We start from the raw sequence: 6,000 nt of genomic DNA on the forward strand, positions 1-6,000 counted from the left end.
CTGCACTATCTACCTTAGTTACCCATTTTCTGTAAACCCTAGCTACTAGTTTTAGTATAAATATTACTTTTTCTCATTGTATTAGACGTCTTGGTTATTCTGGTTCCCCCTCTAGGGCCGAAGCCAATGAACACCATTATCACTTATGTATTTTCAACGGTGGAGTTTATACACAACATAGATTAAGGTGTGGAGCTCTGTTGTTCCTCGAGTATGAATGCAAAGTACTATTGTTCTTTTATTCAATTCAAACTTATTCTTATTCTAAGATATTCACTCATACTTTAATCTGATGAATGTAATGATCCGTGACACTCATCATCATTCTCACTTATGAACGCGTGCCTGACAACCACTTCCGTTCTATTTGCAATAGTTAGAGTGTATATCTCTTGGGTTTCTAATCAACGATTCACATCGACTCCCCTCTGACAATGGGGCATCTGAATCTGAGATTAGAACCTTCGTGGTATAGGCTAGAATCAATTGGCAGCATTCCTGAGATCCGGAAAGTCTAAACCTTGTCTGTGGTATTCCGAGTAGGATTTGGGAACGGATGACTGTGACGAACTTCAAACTCATGACTGCTGGGCGTAGTGACAGACGCAAAAGGATAACTGGATCCTTTTCCAACACAAGTGAGAACCAACAGCTGATTAGCCATGCGGTAGCTGTGCCTAGTATTTATCACCCGAGACGAGAAATTTGACAGTTGATTAGCCGTGCAGAAACCGTAGAGGACCATTTTTACTGAGAGGACGGGAGGTAGCCATTGACAACAGTGATCCCCAACATACAGCTTGCCATGGAAAGGAGTATGAATGATTGAATGAAGACAGTAGGAAAGCAGAGATTCAGAAGGAATAACACATCTCCATACGCTTATCTAAAATTCCCACCAATGAATTACATAAGTATCTCTATCTTATTTTATGTTTTATTTATCTTTTAATTATCAAAACTCTATAATCATTTGAATCCGCCTGAATGAGATTTACAAGATGACCATATCTTGTTTCAAGCCGACAATTTCCGTAGGATCGACCCTTACTCACGTAAGGTATTACTTGGACGACCCAGTGCACTTGCTGGTTAGTTGTGCGGAGTTGTGAAGGAAGTGTTGAGATCAAAATTTCGTGCACCATAGCACTGCAGGTGGAAGCTCTATTCGTTCCCCATCTAACTGGAACCGGACGAGAACGCAAATAAGAGCAGAAGATCGGGATTGCCAGAAAGGTGCGGTTGTGGCTGCCGGTTAGTTCTCAGATGGTCTTGTACAGATTCGAATCTAAACAAACCATTTTATAGTTGCCCCAATTATAATGTGGGTTAGAAAAGTTACTTGTGTTGTTATGATTGTCCTTACCTCATTGTTCTTCTGTTGTTCTTGTTTGAAGTTTGATCGTTTCTTGGTTACAGACAAGTAGGAAGAGATGGTGTGACTTTTTATCTGGTCAGATTCTGGGAATGATGAATAGGTTGATAAGTCAGAATCTTGTGGTGATGATTATGAAGTGAAGGGAAACTTTGATTGGAGGCTTCGGAGTTTGGAGGAAGATGTCCGGATGCAGAAAGTGAGTACCTAGTTGTTAGTGTTAGTTGTATCTGTGTTGATGGTGTTGATGGTTATCCTGTATTGTAAATGATGAATGAGTTGGTAGTGGGTTTCCTATGAACAATAGATGTAAAAAAAGTCCTTGTTGATGGAATGAAAATGTTGTTTATTATGAAATTATTATTTTTTTATGTTTGTTCATGAAATTAACCAAAATCAGTAAATGAATCTGCTGGCAACAAAAGTGATTGAAAAACCACAAAGCATAGTGTATTAAGATAAATTCCATTGTTCAGTAAAAAATAGCAAATGACAAAGATAAAAGGTAGCCAAAGAACATGAAGCTGCTATGAATAGTTTCATCAAAAGCAAGACATCACAAAAGAAGCATAAAGGATCACAATTCACCATCTAGTCGTTGTCTATTGGAAAAGCCTAATTACACAAAACAGAAGTCCCTATACAGATTTATCTAATGTCTTCAATTCTTCTTTATTAGAGGCTTAAACCCTGGAGTTGGGACGAACTTCATTAAGTTGGCAAATTTTGTTGATGTTGCTAAAGACGCACCCTGCAAGGGATTCACTGTTGGAGAGGTTGTCAGTAGAGAGGATTTTCTTCTTAGTGATAGCTTCAAAGGATTTTTCATACCAGGATCCTATATAAAAAGAAGTTGGCATTAAATATAATTGAGTAGTCCACTTAAATCATAAAAGCATAAATATATAAATATTTAGCTACCTGTTGAGAATCTTCTGCCACAGAAGTAGTTGGCTGAGATATCTCGATCTCCAGGGGTTGTGAAACGGGATTGCTTTCCCCATCACCTTGGTCACCATCATCTTGGGGCTGCTCAACTTGTTGCTCAGGCGCAGGATGTCCTTCATCTTTCAGCCGCTTTGGTAGCAACGGCAGCATCAACCACCCTCTTCTTTTTGCAGCCTCTCTTTGTATGTCCCTTTTCACAACAGAAACTGCAGGTAAAGGTCCCTAACTACCTTTTTAGATGTACACCATCTCCACTGTTACTCAATAGTTTTAGATCAACTTTAGGCTTTTTTGTTCCAAAACCACTCTTCTCATCTACATCCATCCTCCTTTTCATCTTGAGTTTTCCAGGTTTTGTCTTGATTTTAGGGGCATGTGGCCTATTGTAGTCCTCTGCTTGCTCCCGTAGTGGTTGCCCAGGAATTGGATGAATGTGATGATTATACGTTTCTCTGTATGATTCCATCGTAAGCCATTTGTTCACATGAGAGAGGGCAGCACATGCGTGCACACACAGAATACCTCCAAGGTGCCAAACAGTGACATGAACCATGATAATTGTTATGCATAAAATAATTTCTATGCATCAGATAATTGTTATACACAAGCAACTTACCTGTAAGCATCCAAAATTGGCAGATACATAATCTTTTCCTATGTCCACGACATGGTTAGTTGGGTGTCCATGCACTTCAAATTTTTCATATCCGTTATTCCCGGTCCAGATAGGCTTCCAATTCTTAGACTCTTTTCTAACCTTCTCCAGTCTACTCTTTATAACCAGTGTGAGCTTTTCAATGTGATTGTTCAATTTTACCTTGTTCTTCGCAATGGTGCGCATAACAAACATTCTTACCTCCTCCAGCAATGTTATAATCAGCTTGGCTCTTGCATCCTTGATCTTAGCATTGAACACCTCACATGCATTGTTACATATGCTATCCAACTTCGGCTTATAGCTGAACAAGCTTCTGGTCCAAGCATCTATTGGCCACTTATCTAAATATGCCCATGCATCCTCATTTAGTCTTTTTATCTTGTTAAGTCCATCCCTGAACTCTTGATAAGTTGTTATCCTTGCACATTCCCACAAAAGACCCCGTAGCTGTAAGTCCTTCCAATTCTTGTTGAAATTTTTCCATAAATGCCAGACACAAAAATAGTAGTGCACGTCGGGCATCACCTCTTTCACCACCGATATCAGTCCCTCCCCATAAAAGTCCCTAACCTTTATAATCGATCCCCATAAAAGTCCCTAACCTTTATCCAACATACACATAACAGTTCATGAGATTAAGTATATAACAAGTTTACACGACATCCTGAATAATCAGACAACCAATTCCTATTAGTCACATCTAACAACAATCTTTTAATAACAGCACAATTTCATTCCTAATGAACCTATAATCATCAATATCATCAATATCTCATAGAATCAAATTAGCACAAAAAGTAAAAGTTCTCCATATTTTTTGCATATGTGATATGAAACACCAGTCATTATCTTTGTAGTAGCCCAAGTCCTGATGAAGCAACTTGGTGCGCGAAATTGTGAACAATACTTTTCACAACTCTCATAATCCCCGGTCATGAACCCCAAAAACTTGGTAGTTCAGTACCATGGCATTACACAACTTCGCACAACTAACCAGCAAGTGCACTGGGTCGTCCAAGTAATAAACCTTACGCGAGTAAGGGTCGATCCCACGGAGATTGTTAGTATTGAAGCAAGCTATGGTCATCTTGTAAATCTTAGTCAGGCAAACTCAAATAGTAATGGTGATGAACGAAAATAACACAAAGGTAAAGATAGAGATACTTATGTAATTCATTGGTAGGAACTTCAGATAAGCGCATGAAGATGCCTTCCCTTCCGTCTCTCTGCTTTCCTACTGTCTTCATCCAATCCTTCTTATTCCTTTCCATGGCAAGCTTGTGTAGGGTTTCACCGTTGTCAATGGCTACCTCCCATCCTCTCAGTGAAAACGATTGCATATGCTCTGTCACAGCACGCGGAATTCAGCTGTCGGTTCTCGGTCAGGCCGGAATAGAATCCATCGATTCTTTTGCGTCTGTCACTAACGCCCCGCCTGCTAGGAGTTTGAAGCACGTCACAGTCATTCAATCATTAAATCCTACTCAGAATACCACAGACAAGGTTAGAACTTCCGGATTCTCTTGAATGTTGCCATCAGTTCTTGCCTATACCACGAAGACTCTGATCTCACGGAATGGTTGGCTCGTTTGTCAGACGAGCACTCGGTTGTCAGGCGATCAACCATGCATCGTGCAATCAGGAATCCAAGAGATATTCACTAGAGCCTTGATTGCTTGTAGAACAAAAGTGGTTGTCAGTCACCTTGTTCATGAGTGAGAATGATGATGAGTGTCACGGATCATCACATTCATCAAGTTGAAGAACAAGTGATATCTTAGAACAAGAACAAGTGGAATTGAATGGAAGAACAATAGTAATTGCATTAATACTCGAGGTACAGCAGAGCTCCACACCTTAATCTATGGTGTGTAGAAACTCCACCGTTGAAAATACATAAGAACAAGGTCTAGGCATGGCCGAATGGCCAGCCTCCCAATGATCTAAGAACTAGATGTCCAAAGATGATCTAGAGATCTAAAGTGATCAAAAGATTTAAATACAATAGTAAAAGGTCCTATATATAGAAAACTAGTAACCTAGGGTGTACAGAGATGAGTAAATGACATAAAAATCCACTTTCGGGCCCACTTGGTGTGTGCTTGGGCTGAGCAATGAAGCATTTTCGTGTAGAGACTCTTCCTGGAGTTAAACGCCAGCTTTTATGCCAGTTTGGGCGTTTAACTCCCATTTTGGTGCCAGTTCCGGCGTTTAACGCTGGAAATCTTGAAGGTGACTTTGAGCGCCGGTTTGGGCCATCAAATCTTGGACAAAGTATGGACTGTCATATATTGCTGGAAAGCCCAGGATGTCTACTTTCCAACGCCGTTGAGAGCGCGCCAATTGGGCTTCTGTAGCTCCAGAAAATCCACTTCGAGTGCAGGGAGATCAGAATCCAACAGCATCTGCAGTCCTTTTCAGTCTCTGAATCAGATTTTTGCTCAGGTCCCTCAATTTCAGCCAGAAAATACCTGAAATCACAGAAAAACACACAAACTCATAGTAAAGTCCAGAAAAGTGAATTTTAACTAAAAACTAATAAAAATATACTAAAAACTAACTAGATCATACTAAAAACATACTAAAAACAATGCCAAAAAGCATACAAATTATCCGCTCATCACAACACCAAACTTAAATTGTTGCTTGTCCTCAAGCAACTGAAAATCAAATAAGATAAAAAGAAGAGAATATGCAATAAATTCCAAAAACATCTATGAAGATCAGTATTAATTAGATGAGCGGGGCTTTTAGCTTTTTGCCTCTGAATAGTTTTGGCATCTCACTCTATCCTTTGGAATTCAGAATGGTTGGCTTCTTTAGGAACTCAGAATCCAGATAGTGTTAATGATTCTCCTAGTAAAGTATGATGATTCTTGAACATAGCTACTTATTGAGTCTTGGCTGTGGCCCAAAGCACTCTTTCTTCCAGTATTACCACCGGATACATACATGCCACAGACACATAATTGGGTGAACCTTTTCAGATTGTGACTCAGTTTTGCTAGAGTCCCCAATT

Source organism: Arachis hypogaea, chromosome 4 (genome assembly GCF_003086295.3).
Source record: "Arachis hypogaea cultivar Tifrunner chromosome 4, arahy.Tifrunner.gnm2.J5K5, whole genome shotgun sequence".
NCBI classification, from domain to species: Eukaryota; Viridiplantae; Streptophyta; class Magnoliopsida; order Fabales; family Fabaceae; genus Arachis; species Arachis hypogaea.